Genomic DNA, 22,447 nt, shown 5'->3' with positions numbered 1-22,447 from the left:
TGAGGTCCAAATATTCTCTAATTTCACTGGTCCCACTCCTGAACTATATGGTCGTTATATTGACGACATTATCGGTGCCACCTCACTCTCCCGCGAACATCTAGATTCCTTCCTCTCTTTCGTCCAATCTTTCCATCCAGCCCTCCACTTCACTTCCACTATCTCCAACACCTCTGTCTCCTTCCTCGACATTTCGGTTAGCATTCTTCACTCCACTCTTACCACCTCCATTCACTACAAACACACAGACTCACACTCATACCTCAACTTCTCTTCCTCCCACCCAGAACACACCAAGCTTTCCATCCCCTATTCCCAATTCCTCCATCTACGTAGGCTCTGTAGTGACGACCATGACTTTGAGACTCAGTCTCAACGTATGGCTCACCACTTCACCCTACGTGGATACCCCCTCACCACTATCCACACCGCCCTTGCCAGAGCACGGTCCGTGGACCGTGTATCTGCTCTCTCTCTCCGAACCCGCCCTGTAGTCTCCCGCCTCCCATTTCCCCTCACTTACCACCCCACGACCCTACGTCTCCAACGCACCATTCTTCGAGCTTTCCGTCATCTCCAGTCCGACCCGTCCACTTCACACCTCTTCCCTAACCGACCCCTCCCCTCTTTCAAACGAGCCCACAACCTTCGAGACCTTTTGGTCCATAGCTCCTTCCCTGACCCTACCTCCCAACCCGGCTCGTTCCCCTGCTCCCGCCCACGTTGCCGCACTTGCCCTTACCTCTCCAACACCACCCGCCTCACTAGCACCCACCATCGACCCTATCCCATCATCCACTCCTTCACCTGCACCGCCAGCAATATTATCTATTGCATCTCTTGCTCTCTCTGCAATTCCTTGTACATCGGACAAACGGGACGCCGCTTGGCTGACCGGTTCGCGGAACACCTTCGTGACATCCACCTTGCGAACGACACACCGGTCTCACGCCATTTCCGCTCCACCGGTCACTCCTTGCAACACCTATCTGTGTTCGGTTTGTCCTTACACAGAGGCCATCCGGATTCCCGTTTGCGCCGTGAACAGGAATTAATCTTCTCTCTTCGCTCTTATACGCCATTTGGTCTCAACTCTCCCCCACTCCTCATCTAACCCCCCTCCTCACCTATCCTTTCTCCCCCCGACCCCTACTTCTTCAGTCCTTCATCCTTTCACCCCTACTCCCCTTCCCTTCTTCCCTCTTTCTCCCTCCCTCTTCCCCTTCCCTCTGCTCCCTCACTCCCTCTCTCCCCCTCTCCCTCTTTCCTCCTTCATCCCCCTCCTCCCCTTCCTTCTCCCCCATCCTCTCCTCTTCCCCCTTCTCCTCATATATACATATATATATAAGGACACTCTGTTGTAGAAAATCTGTCTTAATAAAGTCCATCTGATCCTTACAAGCATGGTAAAGTGCACATTAGAATAATGAGGATGATTATATGCATGTATATGTGTGTGTATATATATGTGTGTATGTGTACTTCTATGCTATCTCTTGGTGAGAGTACAGGCCTAATCTCAGTTTTTGTTTTTGAATCCAACTGATAAGAACTTGAACTCTACTGGTTCATCAACAGCTGCATAATATCAGATATTTGCAGTGCTGTGTTACACATGGAGGATGCCTCAGCAAGTATATTTGATAGATATTCCTGAGGTCATACCAAGAGCCTTTTCTTACAACATTAGGTCTCTAGTATATCTTCCTGGATTCAGTTATTTCTTTCATTGATTTGAAGGATTACCTAGAATTCTTTCCCTCTTGATTTTACTATTTGTAAAATGGCTCCACACATCTGTAGAAAACAAACACCAAATCCATCATCCAAATCTCTGACTGTCTTTCACTAATATTTGAAGTCTTTTTTCTAACTTCCTCTATTTAATCATTCCTATGACAAAACTTTCCTGACCATTTTTTTGTTCTTAGTGAGACTAAACTGAATCCTGGTGTTTCTAATTTAGATTCCTTGATCACTGATTGCCTCCTCTTCATCATAAAGACTCCATTTATCATATGAATAATCTTGGTGTCTACATTTGCAGTAATCTTCTGATTGCTTGTGAGACAATGTTTGAGTCTTCTGACCATTTCTTCATATTTTTCCACTTGCTTTTTCAGTATACTGCCCCCTTATTGTGCTCTCTGTCCTCTCAAAACTGCTCTTGTTGATGCTGTATTCAACATAATTTTTTTGTTCTTCAAGTATTCTAATCTTCGGTGATTTCAATGCTTATCACATTAATTGGCTCAATTCTAAAACCACAGATTCTTTTGGAACTCATGTCTTTGTCTCCTCTCTGTCTCAGTCTCTCTCTCAGATAGTCAGCTTTTCTACTTGTCATCCTGATCGTGACTATCATTATCATATCATTGATCATGTCTAATTCTAGCATTCGCTCTATCTCTTCCCATACTTCACTTAGTAACTCTGACCACATTCTTTCTTCACTGGATATATTTTATAATACTTTTCCTAGCAGTGATCCTCAATCTTATCATAACTATCAACAAAGTGACTGGAGTTCTTTTTGTGATGCTCTGTGTGATAATTTATTTTCTTACTAATGATTGTGCCTCTGATGTATCTTAGATTTAAATTATAATTGATGCTTTTATTCCCCACAGGTAATACTTAATTTAACCTAATTCTTCTCTCTGGTTTTCATGTACTTGTATCCCAGCTATGGTTCTTACCACCCCCTTTTTCCATCATTGTTATCTGGGCTGCTCTTTAGAAAATAAATGTCTTTTCTAACTGGCTAAGAAGCACTAAAGATTTTCAAATAAATAACTATAGACATTTTCTACATTATACATGTTTCAGATATTATGATTTGTTCTATACAGATATTATATGTATGTATTTTATTATTTAATTCATTTAGTTTTTACATCTATTTTGTAATGCAAATTATAGAGTGTATTATAGATTTATTTGATATTGCAGTTTAAATCATGTTTTTATTTAAGAATCTGTGATTTTCGGAGTCACGTTTAGTCTTCATCTTTGCTGGAAATATACCTAAGAAATACTTAATAACAACAACCCAAGACGGTGTTATTGTGTTGCAGACTTCTATCTTATCAGATAGTGCAACCCATTAGGAAATTCATACATACATTGATATGTACACACACACACACACACACATTGAAGAATATAAGCACTTGTATAAATATATATATATTTATGTATATATATTTAAGCATACTTCTAATTTGAATGCTCATCTTTGTGAATAATCATTGAAATTCATCTTTACATTTTGAATACAGGTGGGTGTCACATACGTTTTTCTGTTGCGTTTTTCTCTGCTCTCTCTACTCTCACTCAGTTTTTTTTGCTCTTTCTCCTGTTATCTGTATCTCTCTCTTTCTTTCTCTCTCTCTCTCCAATAATGCCTCTTTACTTATCTTTTAACACCTAAATTACACATTTTCCCTTGCATACTTGCATATCTTTTGTATTTTCTCTACATAAGTTCATCGTGTTTTCTTCCTACTGTCACTAGTTGTCAGTCAATCTCCCCCTAATCTCTCTCCTCTGTGTACTTATTTAAACTTTTTATATATCGTCATTTCTTTAGAGTTTTCTAATTCTTTCCTTCACTTTTTTCCTATTTTCACCTTTAGTTTCATCTATTGGTGCTTCAAATTTTCTTCATACACTAGCGTATATTGAAAACACATGCACGCACACACACACACACACACAAACACACACACACACACACAAACACACACACACACACACACACATGTGTGTATATCTGTATATGTATGTGTGTGTACACAGATGTATCTGTGTGTAAATTAGATGTTATATTCATGTGTATACATACCTATGCACAGGCACATATTAAAAAAAACATAAACAAGCACACACATATAAAAGAGAGAATGTGAGAGAGAAAGAATTGACTAGCTGAATAGATATTGCTTCAATAGGCCTTAATGCATATCTGTTCACAGCAAATTATATATTTATCCTTCAAATTATAGAAATTTTCCAAAAATAACAAAATAAATAAATTAATAAATTTAAACAAACAAAATACATTGTTAATCTGTGAATAGTGTCATAAAGAAAATCCTTGTTGTAGTTCACTTATAATTCAATTTCCTTTTAGAGAATAACAATTTATGCAAACATATCTAAGTATAATGTTGCTTTTAAAGGTTAGAAATCCAACACAGCCAAATCAACATCTTGGCATTATCTAGAAGTGTCTGCTTTCGCTTATCCTGAAACAATTCTGCAGTTTCTCAATGAATCTTCACCAAAGTTTGAATACAAATCCAAATTCATTTCAGAATAATGAAGGAAGGAAAAAAAATTAAATGGGTGAGGGTGGGGGTCAAATGTCCTCCTGTGGCAATATTTAAACATTTAGACATGTGCATACTCAGTTAGAGAAACACATATGTGTGTACGCGTGCACACACACACACACACACGCACACACACACACACACACACACACACCACACACACACATGCATAGAATGATGTACCTTTACGTTGGCAAACCGTCACCATGACAAAAACAGCTGTTGATAGACATCATTGTATATAAATGATATTTTTCAATTTTTGTTTCTAATGAATACTTCTTTATATATCAGATTTCCTTTTTAACACCATTTTTCAATGAACAATTATTTACAGAAACATGCTGTAACCTAAATTTAATGGAAAAAAACAAACTGTTTCTGCATGTTTGGCAAATTTGGTAATGAATTGCTCAATCATTTTACCATTTGCAATGATTTTTAAAAATTGAAAATGTATTATTTAAAAACAAAGTGTTTGCAGTAGCTTACAAAAAAGACCAATTCTATGCAGATGAAACTGTGTATTAGCAAATAAAATTCTTTAAATATGTTAAGTTATAAAGACTGCCACAAATTAACTTTAGTAATGTGTAGTTTATTTACAAAAAAAAATGAATAAATATGAAGAAACAAAATACATGTTAACAAAAATTATTCTTACAATTGGTATTTTATTCAATGTGAACCTTGTGGCTGATTCAAAGTGACTAATTTTTCAACTTGGCTGCCATGCTTGCAATAAAATGAAGTTCATCCCCTTTTTTAGAATGGTTACTCAGCAAGTAACTTACTAAACTAAAACCCAGATTCAACAAGAACTGAGAAACACAATAACATACTATTTTACTTTCTTCTAAAAAAGTAGAAATTTTCTTGCAATTTCACTACTTTTTCATTATTTATCATTGCTATGTTTGAATCTACCTTGAGCTCTTTAAATCATCCTACAACTGTTAGGCTTTTCTGTAATTTAGTGGCAACTTCAGTTGCATTTACTCCAAATGGATCCTATTCTAGATAGTCTCTGAACCCAACTTTTATATTATTCTACAAATGTTTCAAATGCTTAACACACACACACAGATATCATCTTGCAGTTCAGTGTCAATGGGGCAATCTTGGAAACTGCACCAACTTGCAATATTCTCTCTCAAGAACTGTTTCTCTATGTTAGCAGTAATAGCCTCTTTGCAAGATATCAGATTACACTTTTCTCTTTATAACTGTTCGTTCAGAAAATTGAACTTTTGAAATATATCTGGGGGTTAAAATGTATCACACATAACAAGAACTATTTGTCAGGATGCTAACCATTCATAAATGGTACAGTACTGTCCCAAAATGCCACTAAGCAATGATGACAATTACTCTTTGATAGCCATTACACCTCTGGATGTATAACTGGTGTTCACACTTTCAATTAGTTTGCAATACTAAATGATGATGGCTGACTATTCAGTGTATGCAAAGAATCCGGAACACTGCATTTTCTTTTTTCAAATAAGCAATGAACTATCTATAATTACCATAAAGACAGCATCATCAATTGCACAATCCATTGTATTTCCAAATGCAATATTGTTTACTTTGTAATAAGTCTCAACTTAAATTTTAATCTTTCAAGCCAAAAGTATTTCTTCTTGATACTGAAAATCATCCAAAAACCTAACATACACCGCCAAAGTGACTTCATTATCTCTTAAAATGGACTCGTCAATTTACTGGGCTAACTACTACCCTTGTAATAGTCTAACTAATAGTTTTCCCTCATCCCCAGCCATTTTCTCAATGCACCTTGATACTGATGAGTTGTTCAAAAGAGATGGTCTTGTAAATTTCCTGACACTCCTGACAGTTGAATTCAGACACTAAAGGTGCACTAGGATGAACAGAACTGAGCAACTAATTTTATGACAACCAGTGTTGCATTCTTTTGCTCTTTGTGTGTTGCCAAATATTTTTTTTATAAAAACTGTAAAAAGTTATTATTTCTATTTTAGTAACCCTAAAGGATTTGTTGAAATAAAGTTTAGTAACTGTAAGGAATGGATTAATCAATGTTGTTGTCACAGCCTATGAACTTAGAGAGCTTGGTATGGTTAAGTAATGGTTTGAAGAAAATGGTAGTCAAGTTGTGAGTTCAGTTAAGCTTATTGCTGACTATAACTAAAAGCGTGGTGGGGGGTGGGGGAGGGCAGGAGGTAATTATGTCAAGACAATGTATTGAAAAAGAGAAAAGAACCATTGCAGTTGGGTGTATTTAGGATCTAAAAAGTAAATCACTGAAGCTAGAGTGGATTTAGATTAACTGGGCAGGGAAGGGCTGGATAATAAGATATTGAACATATACTGAAATAAAAGGGATGGGAGTGTTCATTGTTGGCTAGAGGCAAAATAAAGGGTTGAATAAGTGCTTAGTAGTACAAAGAACATAAACACAACCAGGAATGGAAGGAAATATGTTTTTATGATTAACTAAAAAACAAAAAGGCAGGTTATACATGCAAATATACATATATATTCTTAGGCTAGCTGGAGATCTGAGTGCATACATATTCTATAGGATTGTTTTGTATTTTTGTTTACCATAGTAAACAAAGTTATCTAAAATAAGAAATATGTAGTAATTAACTATTGTAGTAATATTTATGGTTTTAAAATTAACATGGAAAAATTTAATAGGAGGATCATGACAAGGTCATTGTATAGCTGGCAGTTGTGTCCCTTTTCTCACAGTGTTTTTTATGTGGCTCCTAATCAATGTGATTTGGACTCCAGGGGGCTTCATGACCCCCACCTCCTTCCAATTTAAAAGTACTTTTTATTCTCTAATTCCTTAGCACAGTTTTGTTTACTTCTCTTTATCAAACACTGTCCAAGCTACAAGTTTAAATCTTTAGAATGTTTGTCTTTATGGATATGGCCAGTTTGTTGCAGTAACTTCCTTGTTGTCCTTGCAGCCAATAATTAGTATATTGTCATTGAGTTTCTAATAAAATATTTGATTCAGAATGGCCTTTAACTGCTTTCTGTGAATATGCATTTTAAGGAGATTCGGCTTAAAGCTGTGCACTAATATAAACTGATGGTCATTTTCTTAGTTGGCAATGCTAGCTTCAAATTCTCTTTATGATTAATAAACATTTCTATTTTGAGAAATACATTTCTCCAAACAACTTAATATTTTTGAAGTTGAGAAAACTTCAGCTTGTAGGAGTGAAATTGGCTGAGTGGATAAGATAAAAGTATTAGACTACTTGCTCATGAATTGTGAGGTCAAATTCGGTTTCACAGTAGCTGTTTAGTTGTGTATCTGGGCAAAGCACTTCGTTCAATATTGCCCCAGTTTACCTAGCTGTCAGGAAAAGAAACCACATTTTCTCAGGGAAAGTCAATAGAGCTGGTTCCCTATTCTCACATCATACTTATTGTGAAAGGTCAGCCAGTCAACTACATTTATCATACCAGCGTGTGAGATAAAGAAATATTTATCCATTATCTAAGCTAGCAACAATACACTTTACCTATTAAGCAGGACATTGAGCAGAAACAGGTGTCATATAAGAATATTTGATGTAAGATTCTTTACAAATTAGCTTGAGTTTACTGTTTTCTCTACAAATAGTCATATCCATCCAGCTAGGTATTGATTGAATTAAAAAAAAAAAACTGAATGGATGCATTGAAGTGTAGTCTGAACGTAGGCATCAAGTTTGCATAATTTCACAATAGAGCTGTTGATGAAAAGAAGAAAAAGCTGTAAAACAACTGCTTTAGCATCTTATATAGATATCCTTATCTACAGAATCAATACATCTCTCTCTCTCTCTGTCTCTTTCCTCCACCACATACAGCTGCACACATACAGATATGCACATCAACATCCTTTTTTGTTTAATAAATGAGAAAATGAGCACTCAATACACACTGTTGAGTGCTTGATGTGATCCTTCTGATTCACCATCAACTTTGTAATATATAAGTGTGTATGTATATCCAGACACACACACACAAACACACACACACACACGTGCAGACATGACTGTAGTTAAGAAGTTTGCTTCTCAATTATGTGGTTTCGGGTTCAGTCCAACTGTGTGGAACTTGAATGTCTTCCAGTATAGACCAGAGTGGATTTGGTAAATAAAAACCGAAAGAAGCCCTTTGGATAGCTATATTTGTGTTTGTGTTTATGCCTCCTCATTTTGATATTGCATGGTTGTTGTAAATGAGTGTCATTGTCATAAAAGTGGTGTCATTCACTTCCAATCTTCCATGAAAATATGTCTGATCATGAGGAAATATTATATTGTTTGGAAACAACTGAAGGTTGGTGAGAGGAAGGGCACCTGGCCATAGAAAATCTGCCTCAATGAATTCCACCTGATCCATGCAAGCATAGAAAAGTGGATGCTAAAATGATGGTGATGATGATGATGACTGTGTGTGTGTTTGTGAGAGAGAATGGATGAATGATGATATTTCACTTTGCCATGATTTAAATGAAATGGCGTTACTGTTTACATTTCTTGTTGACATTATGCCTAATCCCTCTGCTAGCATGGTAAAACAGACATAAATGAATTAACAAGTATATATAGTTTCACGTATTTCTGTATGCCTTATCTATCTATCTATCTATCTATCTATCTATCTATCTATCTATCTATCTATCTATCTATCTATCTATCTATCTATCTATCTATCTATATATATATATATATATATATCTGTGTATGTGTAAATGTATATATATATAAATAAAATTAATATAAACAGCTAAGCTAATATAAACAGCTATATAATACCATAAAGGAAAAATTCAATTGCCACTAAATGTGACCAAGGGTATCAAGACACCTACATTGTTAGATATAAGAGTAAAATACTCTTTGTGCTGTAGGAAGAGCACAAAAGTATATGCATGTGCTGACGGGGGAAGAAACTGCCCCATAACCGAATTGAGAATCTCTCACACTAGCTGTCTAGTTTTGTGTATTTTCATATCCTTCATCAGTGAGAGTTGCTTGACTGGCTGTTGTCAGCTAATTTTGCCAGTCAGCATGTATGTATTTACCATAGAAACCTATGGATGATTTAGCTAATGTGTATACAAAAAATTAATATAAACAACTAGGTATAATATATCATAAAGGAAAAATTCAATTGTCACTAATAATGACTAAGGGTATTGAGACACCTACATTGTTAGAAATAGGAGTAAAATACTCTTTGTGCTGTATGAAGAGCACAAATGTATACACATACACTGATGAGGGAAGAAACCACCCCATGACTGAATCAAGAATCTCTTGCACTAGACGTCTAGTTTCATGTATTTCAGTACGCCTCATCATATATAAAAGTTTTACATTATGTTATTGGTTGATTTGATCATCATGGTCTGCATCAGTTCTTATTTGGAGTTATTGCCCTCCTAGAACATCTACAAGGTTATATCTCACATGTACATTATATTTTTTGTTTTCTATAGGTGGATGCTCTCTCTAACACCAATGACTTTTCAGGGTGTACAGGTGTATTTTATCATGGTGCCATGGAATATAATTTAAGAAATTTTGATGGATGGTTTTTAATTTAGATCACTTTTGAAAAAAAATTTGCCATAGATTCAGGATGGTCTCAGGCAGACTGGTATAAAAAAAAAAGCTAAGGTACCAAGATGGGGGAGGGACCTAAATGGCAGCTACTTGTTTGCTTGTATGAAGGAGAGATAGGGAGAGAGAAAGAGAGAGAGCAAATAATAGATAGTGGAAAAAATGATCAGTAGTAGGAGAGTGTGGTGGTTACCAATAATGGATGATCAAGGGGAAAAAGAGTGGTAGATAGAAGCTTATCAATAGGGAGTGGCCTGACAAGGGGATCAGTTGTGTTGTCTAGCAATACAGAGGCATAAATAGAAAAGTGTATTAGATATCTTGGATGCCTTATTACTCAGGCAGCATAATTAGAGTGAAAGAGAAATAGACATTTATTGATAGTGGTGGTAGGCATTGAGTATGTTTCTCTCATTACATAGGTAGTATGGTTCAGTGAATAGAAGAGGGGACAGAGACCACAGGATATTGAATAGGCAAGAGAAGCAGCAGATGGGAACTTATGTGTTTGTGTGTGTATGTATGTATGTACATACAATTGGGCAGCTTTTAAGCTTTTGAATGGGAAGATCTGCAAACAGATTTCTGACTTGTTTTGGAGAATTTGCTGCCGTTGCTTCCTCCAGGCTCATATCCCAATGATGATCATATTCGTCCAGGTAAAAAAAATCGCCAAAAACAATTGCAGTAATGAAAATGTAGGAATCATGTTTTTAATTTACTCACAGAGTCAGCTTGATTCCAAAATGGTATGATATGTTGGACTACAGCCACTAGGAGTAAAGTTGAAAAAGTGTGACACACTGACATTCACATTTATTATGTTAGATATATTTAATTTTGGGGAAACTGTATTTCAATTAAAGTGTATTTTATATAAATATATTTGTGTGTATGTGTGTGTGCATGTATATGTATATATGTACACACACACACACACACACACACACACACACACACACACACACATGTATGTATGCATTAAAGAAAGCAAAAAAATAAAACAAAAATGATAGTGTTCAATATGCTAGCCACAGGAATTTCTGTCCAAGAAAGTTGTACATCATTTCCCTCTTTCTCTCACATACTCACTCACTCACTTTCTCTCTCTCTCTCTCTCTCTCTCTCTCCTCTCTCTCTCTCTCTTATTATTACTCCCATCAACACTACTACTTTTAATAAAACATCATGAACACTCCCTAAATTTCTTTGTCTCTCTTCTTTTTCTTTCTTTCTTTCTTTCTTTCTTTCTTTCTTTCTTTCGTTCTTTCTTTCTTTCTTTCTTTCTCCCCCCTCTCTCTGTCTTCACCACCACCCCCACTGTCTCTATGTCTACTATTTCTCTCACCCCAGTATGAAGAAGTGCCTTTGAATAATGAAAGAAGTGGGTCAAAGTGTGACACACTGACACACAGAAATTAATTTTTGCATTTATTATATTAAATGTTTAATTTTGGAGAAACTGTATTTCAATTAAAGTGTATTTTATATATATATGTATGTGCATGTGTGTGTATGTGTGTGTATGTGTAGGGATTAATCTCTCTTTGCTCCTTTGCGCCACATGGGCTCAACTCTCCTCCCCTCTTCACCTAACCCTCCTCCTCTCTCCTCTCTTCCTTCCACACCTGCTTCCTCCCACCCATCTCTCCTCTCTTGCTCTGACACCTACTTCCTCTCTTCACTCCTACCCACCTTCTCCCTTCCACCCTCTCCCTTCATTGTCACCCCCTCCCTCGTTACCCCACCCCTACACATTCCAACCCCACCATCCATACACACCACACCCCATCCCACCCTTGCTTTCCCCACACCCAACACCACCACACCACACACCACCTCATCACACACCACCTCATCACACACCAAACCACATCACATCACACCACCTCGCACACACTAGCACTGACCACTTCCCAGCACCCACACCATCATCCATACACCTACACATGTACACACACACATGTCAAGGTCACCAGCCCCCATCCACATGCACATATATGCTCTCACATTCACACTCACGTGTACCTTTGTTTTGGGATCACCACTACTTTATTATCTCCCCTTATTCCTAACTCTCCTGTGTGACCCCTCTGCCTGGCATTCGCCATGATAGATCGTTAGCCACTAAACTTTTTTATTTTCTCTCCCTGTTTATTTCTGTGTTCCTTTCTGTTGAAGAGTGTAGGATTGAAACGTAAAAGACTTTCTCACTTCCCAAGCGTTAAACTAATACATCTGTTTATTGTTTACATACCTGTCTTCGTCTTTTGTTTTTTGTAAATTCTCACTACACACACACACACACACACACATATATTGTGGCACTCCGTTGGTTATGACGACGAGGGTTCCAGTTGATCTGATCAACGAAGTCTGCTTGTGAAATTAATGTGCAAATGGCTGAGCACTCCACAGACACGTAGTTCTTGGGGGAGATTCAGAGTGTGATAAGGCTGGCCCTTTGAAATACAGGTAGAACAGAAACAGGAAGAAAGTGTGAGAGAAAGTTGTGGTGAAAGAGTTCAGCAGGGTTCGCCACCCCTCTCCCTGTCAGAGCCTTGTGGAGCTTTAGGTGTTTTCACTCAATAAACACTCATAATGCCCAGTTTGGGTATCGAAACCACAAGTCCCCTGCCCTAACCACTGGGCCATTGTACCTCCTATATATATGTATGTATGTATGTATGTATTAAAAAAAGCAAAAAATAAATGATAGTGTCCAGTAGTTGGTTCAGTATGCTGACCACAGGAATTTCTGTTCAGGAAAGTTGTACATCATCTCCCTCCCCCTCTCTCTCTCTCTCTCTCTCTCTCACATACTCACTCTTTCCCTCTCTCTTATTATTATTCCCGTTGCCACCATCAACACTACTACTTTTAATAAAACATTATGAACTCTCCCTAAATTTCTTTGTTTCTCTTTTTCTCCTTCTCTTTCTCTTTCTCTATGGCTCCCTCCCTGTCTTCACCCCAACACTCACCGTCTCTATGCTTACTGTTACTCTCACTCCAGTACAAGGAAGTGTCATTGAATAATGAAAGAGGTGGGTCAAAGTGAGACACACTGACACACAGAAATTAGTTTTTGCTTCAATTATATCAGATGTGTGTGTGTGTATGTATTCTTTTATTCTTTTATGTGTTTCAGCCAAAAGGCTGCAGATATGCTGGGGGCACTACTAGTATTATCAATTTTCAATGACCATTCTTGAGTGATTGGCTTTCGGTGAAAGTGAGAGTTCAATATTGCTGCCCACTTTTGAGTTTCTTTCAGTGATGTAGGTTCATCTGGGACCTTGGACAGCAGGAGGTCAATTGTTTCTTGATGCAATCATCTTGATGTAGCACTTCTGAATTGTCTCAAGTTCTACAATTAATTTGACACTGTGGGGTGACCACAGCTGAGAGCTGTAGTTTAGGCAGCTGAGGACAAATGTCCTTTATAGAACCAGCATAGTTTCTTTGTCCCTTGTTTTGAAAGTTCTCAGAATCCATCTTGCTATTCACTTGCATATTGCCACCATCTTGGGGATATGTACATAGTGTGAGGCATTGTTGCTCATATCAATCCCCAGATCATGCACTGCACTTGACTCTGGGATTGCTGCTCCTTTTGGTCCAAAGTATCTTTGTTGCATCATGTTAGTGCAAGCTGGCTGTCAGGGGAGGGCTTGCAATTTTCCTGCATTAAATTACATTGTTTTTTTTCAGCTCAATTATATATGTAATCAAGATCTTTCTGTTGAAGGTTAGCATCAAAAAGTATGTATATATATGTATGTGTGTATATATATGAATGTATATAGATATCCATATGGATATGTGTGTGCGTGTGATAATGGGGATCAGTTTTTCTTTCAAACATATATCAATCACATGTTCGAGTTTGATGCTTTTTTATGTATGATTTTTCAAATTCTCATATTAGTCTATTATGTTTAGTTTTGGAATTGAAACATTCCTAAATCCATAAGTATATTAGTGTACGAAGACATTACTGGTCTCATCATCAGAATAAACGCATGGCAATAATGACTTGTATGTGTGCTTTGTAATATGCTGGAAAGGCTCATGAGAATACTGATGTAACTGATAAAATCAACTTCATCAGATTTTAAAATTATATAACTGTAAGTCCGGATAGATTTCAGGAATTACTTTATATCTGTTGATTTTTGGTTTGTATTTTGCTATTAGTAAGGCTTCCATGGTTATTCTTCTCATATTTCATGGAAGTCCATATAAACTTGTGCTGTCGACTAATATTTTTTACTTTTGTTATAGTTCATTGTAGGCATGTAATAATTAATAAATGTTTCCTTGTCGAGCCATGCCAAGCTCATGAGGGCTGGTTTGCTGGTTTCAATGGTGTATGTATTCCCCACTTGGTTGGGACACCAGTCCGCAGCAGGATTACTAATTTTTGTCAGCTGAGTGGACTGGAGCAACATGAAATGAAGAACACAACGCGTTGCCCGGTCCAGGAATTGAAACCACATTCCTACAGATAATAAAGTGTCACACATTCATGCATGCATGCACTCCACCCCAGTAATTTAAAGTTTTTAAACTTACAGTATTACATGTATGAGATTCTAATGTACATATGTATTTAGTATTTTCCCTCATCCATATAATTGATTTATACACACACGACTCTCTTCCTCTTACACATACACTTGCTCATATATACACATATGTATATGTGTATGTGGGTGTATATAGATGTATGTAAATGAATATATATATATATATATATATATATATATATATATATATTAATATAATTAAGGGTTTAGCAAAAAGTTGCTTCACCAAATTTTCAGTATGTGGTGAAGCAACTTTTTGCTAAACCCTTAATTATATTTATAATTATAAAAAAAAGCTTACGTATAAGTTTTTACCGATAATGGTTTTTATCCATACCGAAGCTACTTGGTGAGATTTGTTAATTATTAAATTAATAATTTTTTACTCTATATCTATAATATATATATATATATATATATATATATATATATATATAATAGTATACCCATAACCCCTGTCTTACTTGTATATATATATAGTATATTTGCCACTTAAATGTGGCTAACCCTTAAGGGGGGATGCTACTGTAACATCCACCCTTAAGTGTTAGTCACATTTAAGTGACAAATATACTTCACGATGCTGTGCAGCTTCTGTTTATACCTCCCTCAAAGATTTACAATTGCTTATATATATATATATATATATATATATATATATATATATATATGTATATATGTATATATGTGAAATAGAAAGATGAATAATCTTGTAGTAGATTAATCAAAAGTTTAACCGATACCTTAGTAGCAAAAATCACAGCAGTAACAGCACGGTTGGAGGTACAACCATATGGTGTTGCAACCGTGCGTTGGTGCGGATAATTGAAATTAAAACATTATTGGTGAATTGAAGAAATGGAGCTGAATGCAGATTGAACAGAAATCGTTTTATTTCATTCTACACGTGTTTCGAAAGGCACAAATTACCAAAATCCGATTGAATAATGGGACCATATTGTGTCTTTCTCTTCAGGAAGAAAATAGGAAATCCGTTGGAAAAACAAAAACAGAACAGAGGCGGAGCAAAAACAAATCGAACTATGCTCCTAAGAGCCCATGGCGAAACCATATGTATATATATAATATATATTATATATATATATATATATATATATATATATATATATATATATATAGTAAAATAAGGATTCAGACAGAATCAGGTACTTGAACAGATATGCACCAGGTAGGGTTGGATAAACCTGTGGATCTGGTCTATGGTTAGTAGGTATCAAATAGGATATTCTGGTTGTGTACTTAGAGAAAACCAACCCTATGAATATTTAGCACCTAGGGGCTGGCCCAAAGCATGTGTTACATTAAATTGTACATTGTGAGTATATTCTAGGGTGTCTGACAAGTCGTAAATCCCTTTGGTGTATTATAATCAAATGAATAATAACATATGATGTATAATTGGCAGTTCATTACAGCTGTTTCTTGCGCATCTTTTTACTAGAAGAATGAGAACATTACTCCATTACGAAAAACTGTAATCATTAGATGGAACGTAATTTTACAAACAAAAGATTATCCAAAGAATGCAGCAGGGACTTTGCTGAAGTCTGTTGAGACCAACTATGAAATGGGAGAATGACCAACAAAGTTGGCAATGTAATGAGCTGACAATTATCCATTGTATGTTGTTATTAGTCATTTGATATATATATATGTATATATATATATATGCACTTAAACATATGGTCACACACATATTGTTTGCCTTATACTGTATTTAAGAAATGTCATTCAATTTAGTGTTAGCTGTTGTTTTATGTGATGTCTAAGTTTGTGGAAAGCAGAAACATATAAGGCATTTGGAAAGCTTGTTGTCTATTTTTTGTTTCCTCAGTTTCTGTGAGAGATAAGTGTCCATTTCCTTTGTCATGGAAACGAAAGGGATCGCTTGCATACGACCCAACTTGCCGTTCGGAGTGATGTTCTTAGTAGAGCAGCTACCACACTGCGATCTATTGAGTCTCTTCTCGCGAACGATACGATCCAAAAAAAAAGGCAAGAAAAAGGCGGTTAGCTGAGCTGGCAGAAACGTTAGCACGCTGGGCGAAATGCTTAGCGGTATTTCGTCTGCGTTACGTTGTGAGTTCAAATTCCGCCAAGGTTGACTTTGCCTTTCATCCTTCAAGGTCGATAAATTAAGTACCAGTTACACACTGGGGTCGATGTAATCGACTTAATACCTATGTCTGTCCTTGTTTGTCCCCTCTGTGTTTAGCCCCTTGTGGGTAATAAAGAAATAGGTATTTTGTCTGCCGCTACATTCTGAGTTCAAATTCTGCCGAGGTCAACTTTGCTTTTCATCCTTTCGGGGTCGATTAAATAAGTACCAGGTATGCACTGGCATCGATGTAATCAACATAATTCCTTTGTCTGTCCTTGTTTGTCTCCACTATGTTTAGCCCCTTGTGGGCAATAAAGAAATAAATATCCTAAGATAATCTGGCATCATTTTTTCTTGATATCTTAGTGAACTGAGGTAACATAGAATAAAGTACCCGATTCAGAAGTACATCAGTAGATTTAAACTTATGTACATGTAGTATCATGCTTTATCTTCTATTTTAACTCTACTTGGCATTTAAGTCATCATGGAATTATCAGATATATGTATCAGATATATCAGACTTACATACAGTTTAACTTTTTAAATACTAACTTGTCTGAAATTACTCCTAATTCTATGAAACAAAACCTAATGCTTTGAAATGTTCATACTTAAAGTAAAACCTCTGAACATAACTTTAAGCATAGTTTCTTTTGTTATGTTCTAAAGATCAAATTATTTATGACAATGTTGGTTATTTTACTAAATGCCAACAAATTGTTACATATTTTGAAAATGAATTAAGTCATAGGTAGTGTATTTCTTTAGAAATATGGTCAGGAAAAAGCTAAAAGTACAGTATTTAATGGCATTGCAACATGGGGAATATTTAAAACGGGAAAATTTATTGAATGTGTAAAGAGAAGAGTATTGAATGAACACTGTTAGGCTAATATATCATCTGGGAATTAAAGGTACTAAACATTATGAGTAAAAAGTAAATCTAACATAGTAAGGGATATATGTGAGAAAAATGTTAGAATAAAATTGGGTCAACAAATGTTGGTATCAGTTGACAGTAATCATTATGAAGATAATATAGCACAGGAAGAAATTTGAAACAATGTAACTTTATATTTGAATGACAGGGAATAGGCAGATAGAAACTGTTTAATAGATTAGGCTAACATACGCAAGTTTAATTCATGTAAGTATGGAAAAGCTAATGCACTAATTAACAGTCAAATAACAATAATTATGAAGAAATTTCAAAATTTTTTTCATGTTTATATGTTTTCTTTATTACAATTGTATTCAGTGGATAAATACTATTTCATAAGTAAATAAAGGGGTTTACAGATTTTAGTGTGTTTTGTTTGACTGAGCTGAATGAACCCTCCTAATTGTAGGAATTAGCATAAAGACCGATATCTTCTGTTGCTTTTACAATTTCATGTTAAAAGATGATGGCTTCTGAGATGGCATCAACAATGAGAGTGATACCATCAGCATAATTTGCATCTGATGTTGTGTTTGGATGACGAGGTAGAGATGGGTTTCATTAGAGTCCACCTAACTTCTTTAATATTGTCATTTGAAATGCAAAAGATGGAGTCCAGGCAGATGTCAAAGAAAGCTTTCATCTTGTTGGCCAAATTATCATCATCAGATACTGGTTCCTAGTCAAGTGTTTTTCTATGTTGGGGAACAGATGGAGCCAAATCAAGAGAATAGGGAGGCTGACCAACCTGTTCAGAGCTGCAGTCACACACAGCTGCCATTGAAACCAAGGACTTGTGTGCTGGAGCATTGTCCTGATGAAACAAGACCCCTTTCATTAGTTTTCTTGGGCGTCTGGTTTTTATAACCTTTTCTAACTGCCTCAGCAAGTTGACAAGGTACTCTCCATTGATGGTGTGACCCTTTTCAAGATAGTCAGTAAACACAATCCCAAAAAACTGAGGCCATCATCTTCCCTACAGATGAAATGATGGCTTCTTTTGGAGCAGGTGAGGAGGGTGTTTCCACTGCATGAATTGTCTTTTTGTCTCTGGCTCAAAATGATGAACTCAGCACTCATCCTGGGTGAGGAAATGTTCAAGGAAACCAGCTGGATCTGCATCAAGCAATGTCAGATTTTCCTGTGATGTGATCAGCCTGGTGTGCTTTTAATGATGTATCAGAAGATGTGGTACCTACTAAGCAGAAACCTTCACCATGCCAAGTTCATTGTGCAGAATATTCTCAACTCTCTCAAGAGATATGCTAATAGAATTGACTATTTGATTTATAGTCAATCACTTGTCATCCATCATCATGTGGTGAACATAGTCAATGTTTTCCTCATTGGTGGTAGTTATAACATGTCCAAACCTTGGGTCTTCTTCACAATTCACCCTTCAACTCCTAAATTCATTTGCCCACTTTTGAAAACTTGGTAGAACTGGAGTGTCAGCTGCTAATGTAGTAACGATGTCAGCATGAATGCCCTTGGGGCCTAAACCCTTTCTCTGCAAGTTCTTGATGACACCAAAATGTCAAATTTTGTTAATTTTCAAGAAAAGTCACAACTAATTACTTTTGAAGTCTTCTTTGAACAGGCCAAATATCAGTTTACCTGGGAAGAAACAATGCAGTTATTAATAAAAAGAGTTGAAATTAATGAATGCAAGATTTCACAGCTCTAGCATCACTCATTCATATTCAGCCTCTGAACTTTTCAACCCACCCTCGTACATGCCAGAGACACCAATTTTTGACATTTCTTCAATATCTATCTGGACTCCATCTTTTGTATTTCAAATGACAATATTAAAGAAGTTAGTTTCACTCTAATGAAATCCACTGGAAGAAGTGAGTAGACTGCAAGGGGGACTATGTTGAAAAATAAACCTCATTTGGTGTCATTCCATGAGAGTATCTTGGTCATCTTATGAACTTTTCAGCTGGCTCTCATTATCATACTTTAGATTCCTTGATTTTGTAGCACATCATTACTGCTGCCATTACTTCTTGATGTACACTGCTTGTAAAAAGAATTTGTTGCATTTTGCCTTGAGAATGAATGAATTTGTCTTACAAACACACGAGCTATTCTTGATATCCTTAGCATCATCAGGAAGTCATCATTACAAAGAAAAAGCATCTGACCAAACAAAAATTCTATGATAATTTTGCAATCACTGAAGTTATTAGGGAGAAATGCAGACATTTTGCAGGATATTATTGGAGAGTTAAGAAAGAAATTAGTGATGCACTCTTGTTGATGTGCAACATTGATATAAATGGGTTAGCCCATCTAGCAAAACCTTCATCAACCAGCTATGTCAAGATACTGGGTGTTGCTCTGCTGACCTTCTGAATACTGTGTGAAGTTGTGATGAGTGGCATGAGTGAGTTAAGCAAATTCAAAAAAAGTTTGACCAGATGTAAAGGCGATGCTATTTTACTATTTGTCTCTCTTTTAATGGCACTATTCCTAAGCTTGCTCCCATTGGACATCCATATATAAACAGTCATGTTTGTTGCATCTTTAAATTAAATCATCACATCAATTCTATAGATTGTTTGATTAGTTCTATACTCCTTTAGCGTTTAAACTGGCCATACCTGGTGCAAAAGCTCTACCTGTTTGACATTCAAACTAGTCAGATCTGGTTTTGCACACCTACCCTATAATGTCATTCAAAAACTAAACACCAAAATGTCAATGTTATGAGATAATGCATTAAAAACATTAAATTTGACAGCATAATCTGAATGCTAAAGGATTAAATGTACAATGTGAACAATATAAAGAATACTGGAGATCACTTATCAAATCAAATCATTACCCAGGAAATATATATGATAAAAAATGTTTTTAAACCATAATATCTGTTATAGTCTTTTATCTTTTATGTATTTCACTCATTGGATTGTAGCCATGCCAAGGCACTGCCTTGAAGAATTTAGTTGAACAGATCAACTAAAGTACTTATTTTTTTTTCATGTCTTGTACTTATTCTATTGGTTTCTTTTGTAAAACTGTGAAGTCACAGGGACATATACAAATCAGCTCCAGTTGTCAAGCAGTGATGGAGGACAAACACAAAGCCATCCGTACACATATATGTATACAACAGACTCCCACATAGTTTTTTGTCTACCAAATATACTCGCAAGGCATCAGTCAGTTCAAGGCTATGGTAAAAGACACTTGCCCGAGGTGCTGCTCTGTGAGAATGAACCTGAAACCATGTGGTTGCAAAGTGAGCTTCTCACCCACACAGCCATGTCTGTGCCTATGATGAACAGACTAGAATTATTTTCATACCACCACAATTCACATTGGAAAAAAGTTTTCAGTTGCTAATCATATAGTACTAGACAAAATTTAGTAATGAAAGAATAATATAAGCTCCTTTACAATGTAGAAAGTGGGTTATGGCTGTCATCTTACATTCCATACCTTTCATTTTAGATAACATTAATCTGTCTAAATGTAAAAAACAAACAAACCCAGAACAACAAACAAAAAACAAACAAAAAATTCGAAATCTTGAGAAATGTTAAAAGCTTTTGAGTGTAGGTGTATTATAATAAGTATAGTGTTTAATAATCATACTGTTAGATAAAAAGAAAACCTGTTATAATCATTACCATAATCATCAACATTGTTATGGAAAATGACCTTATTTGATATATAGGAAAGGAAAAGAAGTTGAGAGAAATTTGATACTTGTATTCTCAATGTATAGTCAAAATAAAATGTTTTCAGAGACATTTTGTAAAACTGCATAATGTTTTCAACAAGTTGAAATAACTCTAAAATAATAAATCTGACTGAAAATCTACAATGCTAAAAAAGAGAAAAAAAATAAAGGAACTTAACCAAATAGACTATTCCTTAATGTTCTCCAAGATAACAAAAGTTGTTAATAAATTGTCAGTTTTAAAATATTATACTATGTGCAGGCTTTAGCCTGCAAATATTTAGGCTGAGCAACTTGACAAAAAAAAAAAAAAAATTAAAGCAACCTAAGACATGCAAAAAAGCTGATAGTATTTCTTTCACATATTCTTAATTCTGCCTCTGCTGCAGTATTATATTGCTGGCAGTGACACTTAACTTTTGCTGACCCAGCCCATCTGTCTTTGATGACTGACTCGTTGACTTGCAACACAGTGGTCATATACTACCATGCTTTATAACTTAAGACAGCACTGTTCAGAAGACAGCAAAGCTGGCTGCCCTTAATAGTTTAATGTATTACAAAAACAACATCATAAAGACTGGCTCTCTTCTTCAAACCAAAAACAAAAACAAAAATCACCAACACCTACTAATCCTCTACAAAGCTTAGGTGAAATCCACAATGGAGTACTGCTTCCATGACTAGGGAAGTGGTTTTGTAATACACATTTGGCAGATTGGTATAAAATTACTCAACACACTCTCACCTCTGACCAACAGACATACTTTCTCTTCTCTACCTTTTTTACCACAACTACAGTGGTCTTTGTTCTTCAGATCTGGCTGGTATCATTTGACTGCCACTAAAGCATTCCTAACATATTTATCTCCCCTCCTCTTGTCACCTTCCCTAACTCTGCCTTATTCACTATGTTGTATCCTTGCTTCCAGAATGTTGACCCTCTTGAATTCACTCCATGCATATGTTTTTCTATGGCTGTTAACTTGCAACTATTCATGAGAAATATTGGTTTCAAATTTTGGCACAAGGCCAGAAATTTCGGGTCGAAGCAGAAAATTGATTGTATTGATCCCAGTGCTCAACTGGTACTTATTTTATTGACTGTGAAAGAATGAAAGGCAAAGTCAACCCTGGC

The 22,447-nt window shown here is 35.9% G+C and overlaps 1 long non-coding RNA gene across 1 annotated transcript in view; it reads right to left on the bottom strand.

Moving 5' to 3' along the window:
- Positions 1-18,962, bottom strand: part of LOC118762347 — a 23,738-nt gene extending 4,776 nt beyond the window's left edge. The window contains exons 1-2 of the long non-coding RNA XR_004998094.1: positions 18,815-18,962; positions 12,501-12,504 (exon numbers count right to left, since the gene is read on the bottom strand). This is a non-coding gene — a long non-coding RNA (uncharacterized LOC118762347). The remainder of the gene's footprint in view (positions 1-12,500; positions 12,505-18,814) is intronic.
- Between the last annotated feature and the right edge of the window lie 3,485 nt (positions 18,963-22,447).

This window comes from Octopus sinensis, linkage group LG2 (assembly GCF_006345805.1).
Source record: "Octopus sinensis linkage group LG2, ASM634580v1, whole genome shotgun sequence".
Taxonomy (NCBI): domain Eukaryota; kingdom Metazoa; phylum Mollusca; class Cephalopoda; order Octopoda; family Octopodidae; genus Octopus; species Octopus sinensis.
This window is presented reverse-complemented; position numbering and strand designations above follow the sequence as displayed.